This window comes from Anolis carolinensis, chromosome 5 (assembly GCF_035594765.1).
Source record: "Anolis carolinensis isolate JA03-04 chromosome 5, rAnoCar3.1.pri, whole genome shotgun sequence".
In the NCBI taxonomy this organism is placed as follows: domain Eukaryota; kingdom Metazoa; phylum Chordata; class Lepidosauria; order Squamata; family Dactyloidae; genus Anolis; species Anolis carolinensis.
The window spans coordinates 159,095,373-159,118,570 of NC_085845.1; positions in this window are offsets into that span (position 1 = coordinate 159,095,373).

Sequence of the window (23,198 nt, forward strand, 5' to 3'; positions counted from 1 at the left end):
CCTAAAATAAACTATGATTTGAAAGTAGAAATCTTTGCTGTTCAGCCTCAGTAGCAAAACAACTTATGTCCTTGTCACACAGCCACTGGAGGTGCTCAGCTTAATTGAGGAGCTTGGGGAACCCAGCACCCCATACCCCTCATTGTCCAACTCCAACTGAGGGTGATCAAATGGGGGAAATGTGGAGCATGCGTGGAGTGCATGGCTTCCCACCATGGAGTCTAATGACAACACAGGAAGCCTCCCATATTGCCCTGGTGGTGGCATGCACTGGCTCCACCCTCCTTCACCCACAGAGCAGTGCCAGTGCCATCTGATGAGAGCAGGTGGGCTCCACGGGTGACCTGGGTTAAACCTGGGCATGCCGCTGACTTTAGCCCTGTGTGAAGAGGTCCATAGAGTAGTACTCCTTAAAGCTACCAGTTTCTGGTGGAGGAAGTGATTAAGAGTGACAAGTTAAAAATGTTTTTAACCATGTGCTAGTAGTACAATAACTTCTAGTAAGAATCCAGATCCCTTAACCGAAACTTGTACTAAGAGGTAAGCAAAGCTGGGGATACTCCAGAGTTGAGGAACATCCTTAGGGTCTGTGGACATGTGGAGAGCTGGGTGAGGTTCCATTTGGCCCAATCCATGGTTGACATGGAGACTGCCACCATCACTCTTTCCCTGAGCTGGTCAGTGCAGGATCATCTTTGTATCACAATTTCTTGCTAGTCAAAGAGCTTCCTGTGAGATCCTGGCTGTTGCAGATGAGGTCAGAATGAGGCTCAGTCATGTGATCAACAAGTTGGGTATTGCTGTATTCCCTCCTTTTTTCTTTCTTTCTTTCTTTCTTTCTTTCTTTCTTTCTTTCTTTCTTTTTTTTTTTTGCATGGGTGCCCTTTAATGAATGCAGCAGATGCAATCGTAATGATCCGGTTCTTCCAGGGAGCTCTTTGGTCAATGATGAGCAATGGTGCCAACACAAGGACAAGGGGATGGGTCAGCAGGACTAATGCGGCCTCATCTTGGGTCGACCATCTATATACTGACACTGCACAGGATTTGGGCCAATGTGTGTGGCTGTCATCATGGTCCATCTAGAGCATAATGCTCCATGCTGGCCCTGGATTAAGTTGGAAAAGAGCACTTCTGTAGATCCATGAAAATGCAAACCACCAAGGAGTTTTTGAAAGGGTAAAAGTATAGGCATTTTTTAAGTTTTTTTTAAATACTTTTTGATCTTGCAATCTTTTTCACTTATGGTTTAAGTCATAGTTCATTATTGAATATTAAATTTTTCCTTTAGAGTTTTTTTTAATAGCATTGTATTTTTAAAGTTATGTACACTGTCCTGGCTCTGTACTGGGAGAAAGGTAAGACATAAAATAAGTAAATCAAATAAATAAATAAGGAAATAAGGAAATAGGATCTGAAATCTATTTGCCACCGTAGATTTTTTCTACAACTGGCAGCTAAGGATATCTTCACAAAGTACCCAAATTTATATAAAGGTATCTAACTTTTTAATAAGAAATCCACAAAATTACACATATTGCATGCATGATAAATGAAACACATGAATAATGTAAAATATTTAGGATTAATGTATGTGTTTGGATTACAGGTCACGTAACCATTATGCACAATGATTCTGCCTCTGATCAGCCTTGTTAAATCAATGTTTTCCTCTTTATCATGCTGCATTAGACTTTGGGTTTTTCCACAATGTGAGCAAGGCTTAACCTTTAGCAGCATTTCTCCAACATCCTCCCATGTTATGTTTGCATAATTGTTAGTTTTGACTGATAGAGGATTGCCTTAAACCAAACCTTCTTGGCCATGACAAAAAGGGCAAATCATTAACATCACACATGTGCTTCTCAAAGCATTTGCAGTCTTCACAACATGTTAATTGTCAATGACTTTTGACCTTATAAGAGCGTGATTATTTTCAACTTTGTTGCTCATGTGAAATTTAATATTACTGACCTTTGCTTTGATTCATATGATTTATCAATGGCCAAAATGAGCCTTGAAAGTTAAAAAACAAAACAAAACACCTCTTTATCCTTACTGCATTCTGGAAACACAAACCCACTCCATGTTTTCAAAATTAAAAACAAATTTGGTTGTTTGCTTTATTTGCCCTCATAATTACATTATTGATGCACTTGATGTACCAATGCTTAATTTGTTCAGAATGAATGTAATTTTCCTTTTGGCAATAAGATTATTAGCAACAAATTGAGAGACCATTTATCTTACCCTCCTTTCTAACCTACAAAAAGGAATAAGTATGTGGACTTTTTGAAAACTACTTTGAGAGGGATATATATTGATAGATCCCAACTCAGAAAAAATGGCCATCATTCAGTTTAAAAAAGTCAATTCAGTATACAATAGGTGTAGAAAAAAGCAAATTACTTTGCTTGGGATAATCTGGAAAATTTTATAGTATAGATGTATAAAATTATGGGTCATATAAAGCTTGAGTTGACCTTTGGGGGGAAAGGTGACCTTCAAAGTGGTGCAGAAAAACATTTTTATAAATTTGTTTAATCCATGGGAAATAAAGAGTTTTTATGTGTCTTAGGGTGCATGTACAGTACACCATACAACTATATTTTCCATGATTTCATATCATTGTTCCATAGTAGTTAAAGTGATGTCAAACTGATTAATTCCACAGGTTAAAAGAATCTCTATTCTATTAGCAGCAAAAACCAATAATTTTTCTCAAAATTCTCCAACTTTCCATTTTCACTTAACTGAAACCAAAGCTATGTTAATCCAATGATGCTGAGATCCTGCTATATAGCTGATGGAATTTAAAGATCTGCTGGTATGCTTTTAGTGCTGATCCAAGCCATAAAGTCTTTTCCTTCTTTCCTGACCATTCAATAGCAGTTGATAGCTGCCAGACAAATCCACGCAGGCCAGGGATACAGTCATGCCCAGCCAAGAGCTACAGCTGCCACTGTGTAGCAAAAAGCATTGTGTAAGGTATTAGGTACTTCCTTGCATAATGCCTGGAAAAGTACCCTATTTACTCAAATATAATGCTTTTACTTTTTGGACTAAATGGCCTTGCCAAAATTAAGGTGCACATTAGATTCGCGTATTGCTGTGAGCTTAGCGCTGAGCCAAAGCAAAAGGGGAAGCTGCTTCAGGAGCTGCACCTATTGCTCCTCTTTGCGGGACATCATCTCTAATTTAATTTCCATAGCTCAATGCTATGCAATCCTGGGATTTGTAGTTTGGCGAGGGACCAGCATTCTTTGGATGAGAAGGCTCAAGACCTTGAAAAACAACAGCTCCCAGGATTCCATAGTATTGAACCAATGCAATTAAAGTGGATTCATTCTACAGTATAGATGCACCCAAGGTTTTCTTTTCCATTCCTGAAAACTTTGGTGTCCTAAAACTTTTTTTAAAAAGAAGAAATTCTAAGCAGGGAGCAACTGTAATGGCCAAATTAGAAAGAGTGCACTTTTGGCTGCTGCACATTACATTCAGCAGCAAATGTTTTTTTTGGTTTCAGGGTTTTGAAAATTGAGATGCACATTAGATTCAATGGCGGATTAGACTCGAGTAAATACATAGGTAGGGCTATGCCAGTAAAAATCACCAACAGGAGACTAGTGATTGTTTGCTGCCTCATATTATTATCAGTGTAAACATAAGTTACAACTGACCCTTTTGAAAGCAATAATACATTCCTTATGGCAAAAAGAAGGTCACTATATTGCCTTTGGCAAAGCATTATAGATGTAGCCTCAAGTGATGGTTGCTTCTATCTAAACTGCCATGGTATCACCTTTTTACATAGACAGTTCACATACATCATAGCACATTTACTCTTAAGTCATATAGCACATTTTCCCTTAAATGATTTTCCATTTCAGTATTATAATAGCAATATCAGCAAATTTGTGACTTAGAATGGAATGCCATGTTCATCACTTCATCATAAGGTTATAACTTTTGCCTGCATTTCAGCATTTTGGGGGGGGGGGGGAGAAGATACAACAAGACAAAGATTTTCACCTGTCCAGTCTAACTTTTGTGTATTTAGTTGAAATATATATCCCACTTTGTAAAACATAAACAGTCCTGGGTAAAATTATATAAAAAGAATTTTAAAAACTGTCATTAAAGCACATTGACCTGAAAGCAGTAGAACAAAAATAAAAATTGTTTAAAAATATGCAACAACCCTGCAAATGCTTGTTTACAAAGAAATATCTTGCCATGCTAACAAAAAAAGTGGAGAATGTGACCTAGCAAACAGGACAGGAAATGATGTGTATCTCTCACCCCACACCAATATTTATTGCTACAGTCTGGTACCGTGCTAGACACTTATATTCTTAAGTAATGCAATATGGGATGGGGATCCCAGTGGCTGTTAAGCAAGGGGATTTACTACATCTGTTTTCTAGCTTTGCTTGTGGACATTGCTAACAGCACTGTTGCAATTAACACAACATATGTCTTTATTTCTGGAATCCCTACTGATTGAAAGGTGGGAGGAGACAGTTGTGCTGTGTTATGCATTTTGAAGGTTGGTTTCTCCCCTCTTGTAGAGAATTTATGGGTTGGGTACGTTCACTGACTTTCAAGCCTCCAGCATGAAGGTTGCCAAAGACATTAAGTGATCTTATTTAAAGTACATTGAGATTTCATGTGGGATTTCAGATAACAAAGCATAGCAACCAACAACTCCCACAGCTAGATAAGAATGCTGAAAAACAACCAGAGGCAGCATGTAGATTCTTTAGCCCAAAGTGATCTATATTAGTTAAACATCAGCTGTAATGATTTGAGACACAACATACTGCATTATTCTCATTAGACTGAATTAGAATAAACAACTGATTATATTAAAACTAACCTTAAATATACATTTTTCTTTTTTTAAAAACCCCTTCTATTATAGTAAAGGCTATAGACGAAAGCCCCAAATATTTGTTTCTTATTTGAATTGCTTTGGTTAAAAATATTCACCCAACTGCTGTGCTATACATAAATTCAGTAGGAACATATGCTAAGCCCATCTGTTAGCTCATGGCATTGTGTTGTACACAACAAAATACAAATTCTGCAGATTTTGTAGCCAGAAAATTGGCATAGCAACAGGGCACAGTGATCTTCATCCCAAAGGATATTCTCTAAGACTGTAGTGGCCAAGAGAATGTGAAAGTATAAAATATATTTTGCTTTATTTCAAAGATAGGTGCAGGCTTTCATATACATTAACATGGTTGGCATGAAATTGTTAAAATTTCTTTTCATAGCCATTTCCATCAAACAGATATTCTCTGTGAGTGCATTTCAGGGAGAGTCATAAAATATCTTAATAGCACATCAAAGATGTAGTGACTTTACAACATCAGTTTTAAAAATAACTTATTTACTTTTTGACATTTTTGTTTGTTATCCCCCAAAAAGTGCAACCACTTAGATTTTTTTCCTACTGGGTTATACAACATACAGGTAACTGGTATCTATGTAAATAAAGCTGATCAACTATCTGCTACCCACTATTTATATCAACTCTCCAGCTATTTAATAATAGCTGATGTTGAATCAAAACCAGATGTAGAAAAGAAGGATTGGGTTGTTGTCATCATCATCACTGTTGCAATGTTTCTGTATGTTCCCAGAGGTCTTCTATTAAGTAGATTTGTACCATCAATTATATGCAAGAGTCAAAATGTTAACCCTAAAGGATCTTACTAGAAGGACTTGTCAGTGCTGTCTTTGGACAAATCTGCACTATCAAACTAAGGCAGTTTGACACCACTTCAATTGCCATGGCTCAATGCTATAGAATCATGGAGGTTGTAGTTTGACAAGGTTGTCAGCTTTCTCTGCCAAATTCCAGGATTCTATAACACTGGGCCATGGCAGTTAAAGTGGTGTCAGTTTGCATTAATTCTATTGTATAGATGTTGCCTTGAAGATGAGTTAAAAGTCACTTACATAAGATTTTGATTCATCAATGAAAATTTCCCCTTGATATTATTTTTAAAAAACATAGTGTTAGAAAAAATATCATTTGATATGTAATGGTGTGTAAGGGAAATGACCGGAGACCCCAGTGGCACCATGGGTTAAACCCTTGTGCCAGCAGGACTGCCGACCAACAGGTCGGTGGTTCGAATCTGGGGAGAATGTGTGAGCTCCGTCTGTCAGCTCGAGCTTCCCATTTTGGGACATGAGAGAAGCTTCTCACAAGGATGGTAAAATATCAAACATTCAGGCATCCCCTGGACAACGTCCCTGCAAATGGGCCAATTCTCTCACACCAGAAGCAACTTGCTGTTTCTCAAGTCACTCCTGACATGAATAAAAAATGGGAATGACCATTCATTTAGCAATCTTCCTCAGAATTAAGTGGTAAGAAAAATATGATTGTCAGATAATAATATCCTTTTGTTTAACCAAGAGACATTACAACTTTATGGACCTTCTGCATTTAGACATCTCTGAGAGAAAGCCAATGATAGCAGAGCTTGAGAGTATTGTATTTCCAGTAACAATGTTGCCAGTAGCACTACTTTTGGGAGTAACAACATTGCCAGCATTGGTTTTGTTTTGTTTTGTTTTTTAAACAAACCCCCAAAACAAAACAGTTTCAAGTAATGTTTGCCCTTCTAAATGTTGCCTTTTGAAGACCATGAGGTGGTAAGCATTTATATTTTAATACCCTTCTAAATGAATTATCCCTAAAAGCATTTCAATAGTAGAAGCTAATATTTTATAACTAAATAATTTTTTGAAATCTACAACTAACCAGATTTTGAAAATTTGTAGAGACCCCGAGTTTTACTTATATTTATCTCAGCTGCTTACTTATTTGGGGTAATGTTTACCTATTAGATTAGATTCAACAGTTTGCCTTAGCTAGCCAGTCTTGTAATTCTCCAATATGCCTTGTAGTACTTCCTGAAACTGAATCCAAAGAAGGCAGACATGACAAGTGTATGTTAAAGCTCTTTGTTGTTGTTGTGTGCCTTCAAGTCATTTTTAGATCAAGCTAAATATGAACAGCATGCTGTAGTAGGCTGCAAAGTTTGTTGCTGTAAGACCTGCTGTCTTAAATGGAAATGCCAAGTCCTTCTGCTAAGTATACTCAAGACAACTACAAAGTTATTTCGGTGAATCATGTTCAAGGCAGTGTTTGTAATGATTAGCAGGCAATGCGTTGTTTTTATACTGCAAGGTCACATTATCAAATAACAACAGACTTTATAAAAAGGGGATTTTCTTCCATTTGTTTAGGGCAAAAATCCCATTTACTGTGGGGGATGTTTTCATTCTGTGTGCCAAGAGAATTTCTGTTAGTGTTTATGTTACAGTTTCCAACAGAGAATTAATTTGTGTTTGTTTATTGAGAGTATGCTTTTAATTATTTTACTGCTGTATTCTGATGGTATTTGAAAGCCCACTATGAACGTGTTTGGGCCTGATAAGAAGGTGAGCCCACTCTTTCTGTGCTGCAAACACATCCACCATTGCAGAAAGGCATTATGTCTTGTAATTTTTAGCATAACCGCTCTCCTGACACATGCAAGCTATACTTCACAGTCTACTAAGCAATGTGGTTTGGAAATTGATTAAAAACCCTTATTATTCTAACAGGACTGTAATCATGATTGATAGGACAAAGAGCAGCAATCATGGAGACAAGCTCTTCCACAAAATATTCTGTAGTGTAGGGGGAAAGTGTTTCACAAATCAAACTTAAATTGAAAAAGTTTTCATTTTCATTTGTTGATGAGGATACCATCTTTCGAGGAACTCTATGGACCCCTGGATATCTTGGATGTTTTGTCATTCTTCATTTGGTTTTCGAAACATAGTCATGTTCTTCTCTGTTGTTCTCTGCTCTCCACTGGCCACTAAATGACCATGGAGCCCCTGTCCCACAAAACACAGGTAGAAGGTGAGTCCTATGCGGGCTTTGGTTGTTGTATGATTGAGGTAATGAGTTTCTCCCTCTGCAATGACTGACGAAGGATGCAGCTATCATGACTGTTCCCTCCACCAAACAGAATCAATCTTTTCCATTCACCATGTTTAAGGATTTTTTTCTTTTCATGTCAGGAGCGACTTGACAAACTGCAAGTCGCTTCTGGTGTGAAAGAATTGGCCGTCTGCAAGGACGTTACCCAGGGGATGCCCAATGTTTTTGATGTTTTTATCATCCTTTTGGGAGGCTTCTCTCATGTCCCCGCATGGGGCTGGAGCTGATAGAGGGAGCTCATCTGCGCTCTCCCCAGGTTGGATTTGAACCTGGCAGCCTTCAGGTCAGCAACCCAACCTTCAAGTCACAAGGCTTTAATCCACTACGCCAGCGGGGGGTCCATTTGAGGAAATGAGAAGCATCTATAATATGTATATCTGAGAGCTGCAGTGACATGGAATGCTCTTGGCTTCTTTGAAACATGGATGGCTTCATTATTTTTCTGCTTCTTTCCATTTCCACATTTATCTTTTTTATTGAATAGTGTAATTAGCAAGTCTCTTTGTATAGGGGTGACTTTGTTGGCTGCCTCCTAGCAGTGTCTCATCTAAAATCCTTTGATCTTAAATGATTTTGACTTTATGGGAGGAGGGAAGATAGTTTGTTTTCTCCTCAAATTAACATCTCAGCAAATTAGGTGAATGGATACAGCTCGGAGCAGTGAACAAACACATTATTCACTGATGTTGTTAGAAGAGAAAGAAGAGAAAGAAGATTTGCAATATTTTCCATATTCTGTATTGCCAGGACATCAGTGTTTACTTCAGTTCCATTATCAACTCTCGCATCTAAATCTCAGCTTCTAGAAATTTTCTTCTGGGTATCTAAACTTCATATTGAATGGAAATGAGTGTTTCCCCAGATTTCTGCAAAACATTCTAGTACCTCATATATGTTTCTTCCTGTTCACATTCACTAGCATGGTTTATGTTTTTAAATAGTTTCACAGTGCTCAACATTAGAACAGCATTGCACATATTCATCTGTTTGAAGTACATACATGACAGGTGTTTCAAGACCATGTGTACCAATGGAAACCACACAGGGATTGACTGTTTCTTCTTTTGGAGTTGGCATTCAGGAGAAATCATGTGTGTTTATTATTATGTAATATTTGAATGATTACTCTATCACCTTGCATAAATTAAACACATGAATGAAATAAAAATTTAAAATAATCTTTTTCTGACATTGCATTTGAAACATAGTGCACAGAATTGGCATTCCAAAAGTCGCCAGAATCCTGTATCTGGACAGCTTGAAAGAAAAAAAGAAAGAAAGAAAGGAAAGGAAAGGAAAGGAAAGGAAAGGAAAGAAAAGAAAAGAAAAGAAAAGAAAAGAAAAAAGAATTATAGCTAATGAGCATATTCATAGTACCAGTCCCTGGCACATAGGTGATAAAAATACTTATGGCCTACATCAGGGGTCCCCAAACTTTTTAAACAGGGTGCCAGTTCACAGTCCTTCGGACCGCTGGAGGGCTGGACTATAGTTGGCCACCAAGCAATATAATAATAATAATAATAATAATAATAATAATAATAATAATAATAATAATAATAATAATAAATCACACGGTCCTAGACACTTGGGAAGTGTTTGACTTGTGATTTTGTTATACGAAATCCAGCATATCTATCTTGTTTGCTGTTTCATACAATAATAATAATAATAATAATAATAATAATAATAATAATAATAATAATAAAAACAACAACAACAATAATAATAATAAAAAGAGGGTTGGAAGAGACCCCTTGGGCCATTGAGTTCAATCCCCTTCTGCCTTTGTGCACCAAAAGCACAAGCAAAGCACCCCTGACAGATGGCCTCCCAGTCTCAATGTCAATAATAATAATAATAATAATAATAATAATAATAATAATAATAATAATAATAAAAAGAGGGTTGGAAGAGACCCTTTGAGCCATTGAGACCAATTCCCTTCTGCCTTTGTGCACCAAAAGCACAAGCAAAGCACCCCTGACAGATGGCCACCCAGCCTCAATGTAAATAATAATAATAATAATAATAATAATAATAATAATAATAATAATAATAATGTGATTTTGTGATAAAAAATCCAAAATATCTATCTTGTTTGCCGTGTCATACAATATAATAATAATAATAATAATAATAATAATAATAATAATAATAATAATAATAATGGTTGTAAGAGAAAAAGAGGCCCCTTGGGTCATTTAGTCCAACCCTCTTCTGCCCTTGTGCCGTGGGGGCCGGATAAATAGCTTCGATGGGCCGCATCCGGCCCCTGGGCCTTAGTTTGGGAACCCCTGGCCTACATCAACAAGCTTAAGACTCACTGAACAGAATGATTGTTGGGTCCAGTTCTAAAATTCTCTGTACAATTATCTTATTGAAAGTTGCAGTGTAACTTCATTGTGATCTGGGGATTTCAACATGTATGGAGACACAAATGGGACATCTATAAATATCTAAGGTGAAACATTTATGTCCAGAGTCTTATTAGAGAGTGGGTAGTTAAAAGAGCACTTATAGTTGACCTTTCTGTTGAAAATGCAACAATGCAAAACACTTGAAATGTCTTAGGAAGAGTATCAATGATAGGGTTAAGAAAATTTAAGTGATTTAAAGTCTTATCTGTTAACCCCATTGTAACTTCTCTCAGATATAAACAAATACTTTTAGAGATCTTTCCAACTTTCCTCTCCCTGTTCCTTATTCTCTCACTTCTACCAAAAATGTAACCCTTAGATAGCCTCCCAATCTTTAATGGTATTCTTAACAATAACATTTTGGGTTTCTTTATCCATGGGTGTCTTTATGTAAGTTGTATGTTTGTTGCATAGATTTTTGCAGTTTCAGTTATGTTGACCTAGAATGATCAAATCCATCTCCTACACTTTTAAGCACTGCCAAAAACCAATGGAGTTTTAGCCCTGTGCTTTTCTTTTTTCATGGGGCTTAAAGGGAACTGGGAAAATTGCAAATAACAGAAATTTCTAGGAAACTTTTTAAAAACAAAAGTTTTCATGGTTGTCATTCCCAGGCTTGACTGAAATAACTCATGCAGTTATACAGTTCCTGTTGTTTTTGTTTTGTAGCAGCTGCTGTTGACTTATGGCAACCCCATGAATTTCATAGGGTTTTATAAGGCAAGCAATGGAGACAATAAAGTGGATTTTCATTGCCTTCTTCTGAAATATAGCTTACAACACCTGGTATTCCTTTGTGGGCCCACATCCAAGTATTCACTAGTCCAGACCATGCATGGGTTCCAAGTCAGATAGACTTGATGCCTTTGGATATTTATGTGTCACATAGATACTTCACACATTACCAAAACCAACCAACAAACTTAATGATACATATGCAATCTACATTCAGCTTAGGGGAGTGAGACATATTAAATTAATTGCAAGAACAAATATTCAAATGTAAATGGATGGGGAGAGCTATTCGAGCAGTATAAGGAACACTGTGAAAGATGGATTAACCTTTCTGGCCTTCACAGACCACCACATTTGCTTCATTGTATTCATTCTTCTTGAAAGTGACTTTCCAGGCTATGCATCTATTTGACCTCTGAACAACGTCCTTAATTACTATTACAACCAAAACACTAGAACTGACCTTTTTTTTTTTTATAAGCAACAATACCCTCAATATCATTCTGATCCTGGAGCCAGGGATGAGAAACTTTTAGCATTCCATATGTTTTAGATTTCAGTTTCCATATACCAAAGAGAACATGGCCAGTGGTAAGGAATTATGGGAAGTGAAGCATGAAACATCTGGAAAGCCAAAGGGAACATCAGAAGTTTTTTCTCCTGTAATATGCAGTCCCCCACCTTGCACCTCAGTCATTATAATCTAGAACACATCAGTGGCCTCAATTTTCTATATCGATTAAGGAACACCATCCCAGGACCTTTAAAGAGATTCCCAGCTAAGAAAGAAAGCTCTGACTTGAATTGGTAATCAAATCTGCGAATATGGCCCGGTTTCCAATTCAAATAGTGCTTATCATTGTCTACAGGCTCTCATTCCAAGTTGTGTCACTGCCAGCTGCAGCTCATCTTTCATCTGAGAACATGCAGGTTTTTCTCATATCAGATTGGCATGTACAGATTTAGTCTCTGGAGTGTATTCCTCTTGGCCGTTTTCTAAAATACTGTCTTGCCATAGATAAGCCGTTGCCAGATTGCTTTTTTTTATATAACAATTCCTTAATTGTAAATATATAATTGTAAGTTTCTGTGTATGGGAGAAAGAGGAAAAACCATGGATGACTATTGTTTTCAGGTCATTGCCACATGTTTGATGCAGTATTGTAGCCAGAAATGTTGAGCTGGGGGTGGCCTTAGCATAATGCAAGCAAGTATTATGAAATCACAGGCATGATGCTTGCAAATACATTATCAAATCATCAAAGCAGCTGTAATTTCATTTTAAAAAATGACTTGCATAAACTCTAAAAATGTAAATATGTACAACAGTAGTCAACACTGACCATTGTGCAGAATACATAAAGCTATACTATGTATTCTGTGAGCCCACTGGGACTCTAGAAAGTCATCTTCTTCAAACAGCAATCCTAATGGATCATAGGTCTTTCTAGCTGCACTGCTGGAAACCTGAAATCCATATTGCAGTAATATCTTTACTGTTTTTATTAGGTATACAAAAACAAAGGCACACCCCAGCCTCATAAATAGAATCTTCCTATTGCAATTCCACATTGCACCAAATACTACTTTCAGGGGAATGTCTTCTATATCCTGATTGTTAGGAACAGACCTCTACTATTTTCAATGACTAGTGTCTATGATTGAACAATTTTATGATTCCTATGCTTTTCTCTACACTAATGAATATATAGGGATCTCAAATGTAACTACTCTTGGGTAGTTCCAATGCGATTAAAAAAAAAAACGAACACACAATCCTACAAGTCCTAAGAAGATGTGGTTAATGGATGAAAAGAGTATATTAATGGTGATCTAACATTTGCAGAAAATGTGTACTGAAACGTGTCTAGAAGAAGCTGATCTCTCTCTCAAACAATTACCCATCATTCCTTAGGGAGGCATCCTTCAGACTTCAACATTAAAATGCTGAGCAGAGTCTAGTAGAAAAGGGAAGAAGACCCCCATGAACACAAGCTTCCTTGACGTAAACATAATGAAAGCAAATTGACATGAGATGGGGAAAGGAATAGGCAATGAGAAAATGTCTCTTGAATAAAATATCTGCTGAAACTAGTCAAGGGGAGCTGGCAGTGCATGGTACAATTTATCACCAAAAGAAGGAATGGGATAGATCAAGGACAGTGAATGTCATGCAGGATGCTTAAAGCAACAGAAATGAAATGATCCCTATCCTATCTCTTTTTCCAGATACTCTGGTTAAAGAATCGTTGTCAATTATGCCAGGGACGTAATAGCCTCATTTTTTGCTAGCACACAGTGCAATGAGTATATATCCACCACCATCACTGCTGTCCCTGCTGTCTTAAATAACAGCAGGCTCCTGTGCATTCAGATAATCTTCATAGGTGGTTATGAATATGATTGCCTTTATAGAAGTCCCCATTCAAATTCCATTGCAGTAAATGGATGTGAAGTAACTGTAATAAAGCCTTTTGAGTCTTTCTCGAATTTAAGAGAATGGATGGAGGTACCTGCTCACATCTATAATGGAAGCAAATTTGATATAAAATGAAGGCACGTAGAAGCACAAGGACAGGAAGAAGTAGGAGTAATTGTTCTGGTACACAATCTCTTTCTTGACAGTGTCCATTGAAAACATTCTTACCAACAAGTGAATAGTGGATATTGCCCACCAAAATTTAATATGCATGATATTTGCATTTCAAACACTATGATTTTTTCTCAAGATTGTTTGCAAAAGTTCAACAGAAAATACTTTGTAGTGTTTGCCTTTGCTTGCAACAGCCAGATTGGTCACAGGAACATGCAGGAGTAAGCATATCACCCCTATACTAAAGTCACTCAATTGGTTGCCAATTCGTTTCTTGGCAAAGTACAACATGTTGGCTTTGACCTTTAAAGCCCTACATGATTTGGGTCCAGGTTACTTACAAGATCGCCTTCCCCTGTACAATCCACACCATACACACACAGGTCCTCTGGGGGGCGTCTACTCCAGCATTCCAGAATCCAAACTACCATCACCCAGAGGACATTTTCATTAACTGCCCCAAGACTGTGGAATGACCTGCCAGAAGAGATTTGATAGATAAACTGTTGAAATTTAAGACACAATTGAAGATCCATCTATTCCAGCAGGTCTACACTGACAATTTTAAGTTGTGAATTTGAATCTGCATTTTATCAATGGATTTTAACTTGCCTTTTAATAGTATTTTTTCTTTTGTTTTAATGATCTTGTATCCTTGTATATATCATCATCATCATCATCATCATCATCATCATCATCATCATCATCATCATCGCTGACTGGATATCCCTTCCCTCCTTTCATGTCAAATCATGGTTCCTGTTCTTTTCATTATTTCCCATATTCAAAACTTATATATATTTCAAACTTCCAAATCAGTCTGAAAACTTTCAGAGCATGGGATGACTCAACGTTCATTTCCAGCTGCTCAGGGATAGGAATATACAAGAATCTGACTTTGGAAAGTGTTCACGAACTAGATAGAGTGAACAATGATATAGCCATTTTCCAGTATTACAGAACTTGGTCCTTCAGGATGGCTGCCTTAATTTTAAGGTAGGTTTGAAGGCCATTTACAATGTGACAATGATTGTAACAGGTCATAAGCCTAGCTTATGGTATTATAACTGCCAGCCTTAATTTTAAAAATCCTTACAAAAAGAAACTATAAGATTTTTTTTATTTTGCCAGTTTATCAGAATCAAGCAGAAAACAAGAGGAAAAACAGAAGAAATCATCAACACTAATGCAACATAGGAAATTGCTTTGCTGTATCTCTTTCAATAGTGTCAGACAGAAACAAAGTACTCATTGCCACACAAAAAAAAAAGAGAAAAGGAAACCAGATTCAGGAATTACAATGATCTGATGCTTGGGTTATTTTTAATACAATGTGCCAGAGATCAGTACCATATTTGTGCATTTGCTACAGTTGTTTCCTTTTTTCCTGGAAACGCATTGCAGATTGGCAATGAATGTCTCACATACTGGCATTGGTCTGTGGACCACCACTCTGAAAGTGCATATCTGCTACATAGTTTTCAGAAATAATATGAAAATAATAAATATATAGCATTTTGTCTTCAACATATTATTCATCATTCTAAAAAAACATACACCTTGATATATTTTTCCAAATTTCCAGAAAAGAAAGACTGCAAGGGATAAAAATGGGGAAATATTTTCCTACCCAATTTTTCCCTTAGGGTCTTACATCTCTATTTTCGGCACATGTGATTAAAAATTTTTGATTGAAAGGCTTCTGGTCCATTTGCATGCTCAGCTCAGAGTGATGGTGGCTATTTTAAATTCCTAAATAGCTCAGCATTTACTCTGAAGGATGACATGATCCTACAGCAGTCTTTTTAAAAAATTACTTTTACTTTGATCATATCAATCTCCTTGCATTTTTATATTCCATTTCATTTCATAACATGAACATGTAGTCTCCACCTACCTAAAGTGACCCTTCCAACAATAGATGACTGTGGTTTTTACATCTGTCTCCTCTTGGAAAAATGTGTAGCGGTGACTAGGAGACAGGGAACCTTCCCCTGCAGGAGGTGAATGTAGGATTTTCCCCTACTGTTGTCTTCTGGCTGTGGAGCGTTTTGTTAATGTTCTACAACCAGGAGCAAATGCACTAGTAAAGTACAAAAGTAGAGTAATCAGACATGCTCACTTAACAATTCAGTTTTTGAAAATGAGTTCAAACCTCTGTGAATCTGATGTGATCTTACTTTTTATGCCTTTCTGAAGTTTAAGATAATATAACAGTAAAGAGTTGAGATCACTGATGCTAGTTATCACCATGTAGTGCCAGGATCATGGAGGTGAATCTGAGCCGCTTTGGGTCCCATTTAGGGAGAAAAGTGCACACACACACACACACACACACACACACACCATTTAGGTCAGTGTGTTCTACTGGAGCCCCCGGTGGCGTAATGGGGGAAAGCCTTGTGACTTGAAGGTTGGGCTGCTGACCTGAAGGCTGCCAGGTTCGAATCCCACCCGGGGAGAGCGCGGATGAGCTCCCTCTATCAGCTCCAGCTCCATGCGGGGACATGAGAGAAGCCTCCCACAAGGATGGTAAAATCATCAAAACATCCGGGCGTCCCCTGGGCAACGTCCTTGCAGATGGCCAGTTCTCTCACACCAGAAGTGACTCAGGTTGCTCCTGACACATTGTTCTACTTAACAATGACTAGTAATGACACAATCTCACTCTGTCTCTTCATCATGATGATGGCACTAGGTCTTCAGCATCTCAACGTCCTGTTGGAGAGCCAGGCAGCTCCTCAATCTCATCTGCTAGATTTTCAGACTCAGAAAAACGATTGCTCTCAAGAGATGTAGATTCCTAGCAATCTGCCTCCTCATGTTTCTCTGAATCTTCCAACTCCAGAGCATGCGCTATGACATGAACTTTGCAAGAAAGAGGTTAAATAGGATTTTTGTCAGGGTGGCGTCTTTAAAAAACTTACTCATGAAAAGTCTTTTATGAATTCCTGTTGTTTTCGTTTGTGCCTCTAGCAAACCAGCTGATGAAAATATACTTAGAAACTTAAAATGATAAATATCAGTTGCACATAACTTGAAAAGACAGTCTCTCAGCACTCTTCAGGTCATTAAGGAACCCTATAGTTATCTCCAAAGTCTCTTAAATGCCAACTTCCGTATTATTGTTGGCAGTGGGGTGTAAAGGCTCAGTGTGTGAACTAAGAAAGGATTACTAATTTGTTATTCATATATTTTGACAGAGCCCTTGACACTGTGGAGAGAAGAAGATATTTTCTGGACTCTGATGACTTGGAGCTTTTCAGGCTAAATTTCACACAGACAGCTAAATTCTTTGAATACTTGTGCATTTGGCAACACATTAATAGAATTGCTTATATTATAAATAATATTGCAGAAGAACCCCTACCCACCTGCCTTTTCCTGCTGATGCCTGCCACTGCGAAATGATCTGGATTATACAGCATCTACATGGGGTGAGGAATAAGCAGACAATTTCTTTCTTAATGCCAGACTAGTCAAGAGGGATTTAGGCACTAAAAATAAACAACAGTGTTCTCTTGTTCAGCATTTGACTTCAGGGAGGGAGAACTGAATTTGTCAACAACTTTGCTAGTTGGGGATAATCAGTACAGGTCAGCTATGTAACAAAGGTCTTTCTTTCCTAGGTGTGAGCAACTGGAGTAAGCAAACAGGGTGAAGAAACAAGAGAGTTTTGTGTGAGACCTGCTTGAAGACTCAATGCAGGGTTGACTGAGGGGGCTGAATTGGTAGCCTATTTGAAGTTTCCTTTGGGCTTTGTTTGGTCTCTTTCTTTGCTCAGCCTGTCCTGTCTCCTAAGTCAGGCTTTTATTGTTCCTAGGGTTGAGTTCATCTTTTTTGTTGGGTATTTAAGTGTTATCTTTATTTCTGTTCAGAAAATGCTAGTGTGTTTGGTTATTACCACTTTTTCAAAGTTCTTTTTCTGTTTAAGGATAATTTCCTATACATAGTTAAAACATCATGATTCTATTTTAACAGCCATGGCAAAATCCTCTCAAATCTTGAGATTTGTACATTACGGAGAGGTATTTGGAATTGTTATTGGGTGTAAATATTCAGAGGGCACGAGATCTCTGGTTAGTACTTGGATGGGAGACTTCCAACAAATACAACAAAGGTGCTGTAGGCTAGATTTCTGAGTATTCCTTGCCCAAGACAATCCTGTGAAATTCATAGTGTTTTCATTGGTTGACAAGTGACTTGAAGACACATACACACACATTTAAAATTATTACACAGGTTTAATGCTTCACCATACCCAAGTGTTCCAAAGGATGTTCCTATGGTAGTTACTAGTTAGAGTAGAATATAGCCCAAAAGGTCCCTTAGATTTTGATGTAACTTTTTCTAAACTTCTAGACAGATCTACTTCTTAATTTTTTCACATTTTAGAACCTAAAATAGAACTAATCAAATGAAAAGAAGTAAAAACAAAACAAAAATAAGAAGAAAGGGGAAGTAAAAGGAGGGAAGGGAATACTTTCAATTAAAAAGAATCTCAATAGAAAATAAAATACAAAAAGTGAAAATAAATCTTTTGGACTCTGCAATTAAGTCTATATCCAACTCAATATTTTAATTCACATTGCACAGTGGGGTTTCATATTTTGAATGAAATCAAAATTAATATAACTATCTGGCGTTGAAGGTCTTAGAAATATTAGCTTTCATATTCATTCCCTTTGCATTTTGTTAGCAGCAAAATGTCAGAGTGCACCAGGCTAAAGGCAGATTTAGAGTGAGCTCCTGCAGGTTTATGTGGGAATAAATATCACCAAATTATTTTGGGCTTCTTTAGAGACCTATAAAATAGTGGCAGATAGTAGCTTCCTTATCAATTGAATCTCTGAATTTTAGTCTGAAGTTTAAAGGTTCTAGAGAAGGGGAATCCATTTTGGTGAAAGAGTTCACCAAATAGCTCTGGATAGCTCTCTTAAAGCTTGGATCCAACTGTGCCATGGCTGTGAAGGCTTGTATTTGCAGTACATGCCCAACCTTTCCAGTTTGGCAGATGCAGTTCCAGTTAAGCCTTTGTCATCACATTTTACAGCAGCTTTTAAAATATTCTTCTCTACTCCCGCTCCTAATTTTCCTTATCTGTATGTTATTATATTATGCTTGTAACCATGGATGAAAAAATTTACCATCGCATGACATTGCCATAAACTCACTGCAAACTAATCTTTAAGTTGCATTGAAGCAATCATTTTTGAAAAAGGGCAAATCCTATTTTAGGGTTGATCAATGTGTGTTCAACCAGTCTTCCAAAGAATTTTCAGTCATGTGATAATCTGAAGATATATCTACAGCAACCTCAGTGCCAGTGACATGCACTGATTTATTTATTTACTACATTTATATCCTGCCCTTCTCACCTCGAAGGGGAATCAGAGTGGCTTACAAATTATATGTACATATAATATATTATATTATTAGCATAGCATGACATTAGCATTAAATTACTATACTGTACTATATTACTATACTGGAATATTATTAGTAATATTATATGTAATATATAATATATAATTAATATTATTATATTGTATTATTATTCGTATTATATTGTATTTATTATATTATTATCAATATTATATGTATATACAATATATATATTATATTATATATTATATTGTATATTATATATATAGCATGTTATTGGGGGAGATGAAACTGTGTAATGTGAGTGCTCATTCTCTTTACTGCTGTTGCCTGCTCCCAGTCTGTTACCATTGTCATTTCCAGTAGGGAACTATGAAAGATCTGACTGCAGAGTCAAAAGTTCCCTCTTTCTCCCTGATCACTTTCTCCATTTTTTTTTAAAAAAAACCCCAATAAATCAAGTAACTGTGAAGCTTCATAGTTGTACCAAGCCTATTCTATGAATTTTCTCTCTTAATTTTAACATTTTATTTCTTGCAAGACCACATTTCAGAACATCTTGCTCATTAATGGTTTGGCATTGCTAGAAAGTTTGAAAGTCAAAATTACATCTTCCTCTTACAGAATAAACACTATAGGAATATCTTTTTAATTGCAAAATGCTTATTTGTTTTTAATTAATATTTTAAGTTTATATGGATTGGACTCAGTACTTTGAAAACCCAGAAGTACAGAGTAGAGTAGCTCCAAATCTCTAAAATAGCAAAAGGCCAAATTCCACAGGGGGGGGGGGGGAAACAGAAAATGTAAAAAGGGTCATGTACAAAGACAGGGAATCCATGGATTGAGAGGCATGTCCCTACAGTTGTGGTAAGCTAAATGTGTCATAATAAGCTTTGGTACAATAAGATGAGGACCTAGACAGTCATACTCCAATATGGGTATACGATGGCAGAACTCATTTTAGGAGTCTCCTGTGATAACTTTCTTTGTCCTTGGCTTGCTTTAATTGCTGCAAATTGAGTTCATGATGCAAAAACTAGTTCGCATTTATCTCAGTATGGAGGGTGATAGAATCTTTTCTTTCACAGTAGGCTCAGGCAAAAACAAACAGCTGCAGCTTTTCTTAGGTTGTCTGATATTTATCATGAATAATGTTTACCATCTTGAGCACACTCAAATCTTTCTTGGCCATACATGTTCCAGTTTTCATCTATGAAATGTTGGAAGGTATATTAATGTGCTGATGTTTTTTGAGCATTATGGTATATATATGTGCTTTAGTGAAACACTAACAACCTCTTCACACATGCAACTGAAATTGCCACGGATTGTGGCGATTCCAGTAGTGAATGTCCAGGAGTATGGGTAACCCATTGCCCCACGCCCTGGATTGCCTGACTTCCCCATATTCCCATCTCATGGAAGGAAGCGTCTGCTTCCCAGCTTCCTCCTGTTGATCCAAGGCAACACGGGAAGCCTCCAATGTTGCCACCATGGTGGCATGTGCTGATTTGCTTTCTTCTTTAAGATGGAGCCCTGCTGGATGTTGCAGTGTCATATAATGGGAGCTGACGGGCCTTCACCTTAAAGAAGGAGAACTGGCAAATGCTGCCGATTTTGCACCCATGTGATGAGGACTTCCATATGAAATATGAAATTATCCCCCTCACTGTATACTATTTCAAGTACCAGGAAAAATCTAGAATCAATACCAGCCAAGAATTGCATAAAAGTAGAGGTATTTTTAATTCAGGATCCCCTCACCACCGCTTAAATCCCCAAACACCAGTGTTTGGGAGACTATTCAGGCAATTGTCAACAGTCCATGATGTGAAGACTATTATTGTAGTGCAATAAGAGATCTAAAGGCTTATCCTTGAAGGAGTAGATTCCGTTTAAATATTTGGTTGGTAGCTAAACTACCAGATATTTATATTTATGAAAGTTTTTTTATTTAAAGCAACATAAGCAAGAATATAAAGCTAAGAAGAGTGCATAAGTGACCTAAATATAGAGATTTACCCGTCTTAAGAGGAGGTGGAAAAGTGTCACCCGCCGGATTTAATGAGGGTGCTATAAGAAGGCACTCAGGAGAAAAGATTAACTGTTGCACCTCAAGATTATCTAAAACCCATTTACAAGGCATCACAAAGGGTCTTAAACAAAGACAGTGATTTAATTAAATGTAAGCCCTATTTATCTGTCTGAATTGTTTACAAATACCTATTGTTTGAATTTTTTAAAAGTTGTCCATTTAATAAAAGATTAGGTCTATTGTTTAGGTTTAAGTTTACGAAACCACTGGTTTTAACTGAAATAGTAATCAAATATATTGATACATATAAGCAATACTATTATATACATTTACCAGTTGGCCATTATTTGCACTAATTTTGGCAGCATTATCTTAAAAGGAATCAGACATTAAAATTCTCAGTAATCCTTGTCATAATCCAGATACTTGGAGTAATCATATACATTATAATCTTTAGTAATCTTGTGGCATCTAATTAATTAATCTTAATTAAGATTCAGCTTTAGTGCCAGGCTTCCTGTTTTATTTTGTATGTGTGTTTTCTTAAATGTCAACTATCAGAACCTCATCTATAAAATAATAGTTTTGCCAGCCTTTAAAACCCCAGTTTTTTGTCTTTTAATGTGCCTAAAATGTTTTCAAAATAGAGTGATTACAAGGAGGGTAATATTTGGATACAAATGATTGAATCATGGTTGTGCTTTAATTACATAATGCTATGCCACTGTATTCATTATGAATACTAGCTGCTGGACGCTACATTTTAGAGGAAGGAACTGGTAAAATCATCTCAGAGTATTCCTTGCATAAGAAAATCCTGCAAAATTCATGGGGTCACTCTAAATCAGTGTTTCCTAACCTTTTTTTGTCTAGGGCCCATTTGACCAAGTTTCTGATACAGAACATATGCCATCCAGTAGTCACCATCTGCTTGCCCACAGAAAACCATATTTAATAATCTAGAGCTGATGTGGTCTATCCAATGCAATGTTCAGCTCTGCAAAAAGTAGAGGAAATAAAATAAAATAAAATAAAATAAAGAGGAAAGAAGTTTGCAGACCAAATTTTTGTTCTTGCAGCCCACAGGTTGGTAACCACTACTCTAAATTGACAGGTCAAATGAAGGCACATGCACACATATCATGTATTCTGGTTCACATGCATAAATCCACTTACACATACAACCATTGTGCATTGCCCATAAAGATACATACTGCAACATTACATATCCAAAACCATATGCCAAATAATGCTGCGGAGGGGAGGGTGCACTTTGATGGCCTCTGTAAAAACAATTAAATTAATTTGGCATGAGGCACTAAAATATGGCATGTGAATCAGGGGAGTCTTAGGTGATTGAAGGCCAATTCACACCCAAACACTCTACACCTGCAAGTTCCAACAGTCCTCCTGCCTTCATGCAATGTAAATGTTCCTGGTTGCTTCGGGGTTGGAAAGGAATTTTCCTTCTTTTTGTGGGGGTTTTCACCTACCACTTACTGTATTGGATGAACTTTGGTGATTGGTTAAGGTCATTCCAACATTGAGAATGACATCCTATGTGTACTTGAGAGCAGCGACTACACTGCACCTAAATTTGTACTTCAACATGTTACTGCTGTCCCACATCCATATAGCATTTGTGGAGACACATTTTTCTTCATTTGTAAAATTGTGTGACTACTTCTTTTCATTAATGTGTTTGATATAAATTTGTCATCATCCTTGCTGTGAAAGGTTAGCTCAAGCATTAATAAAAAAAGATATATTTTTACAAGAATGTCACTGGACAATGAAGCTTCCTATTACTAGAGACTTACAGGTTTCCTTTTCTGGTATAAGAAGACATAATGTTGCTGCTGCTTTAATCAGTAGCCCTACAGTTGGAATTAATGATTTATTTTCACTTTGACACATTTATTTGCAGAGTGCAGAAAATAATGTTTATTTGTGGCTTAAAAGTCCCACTGGAGATTCTACATATGTACTTTCACGTATTATATTTATTAC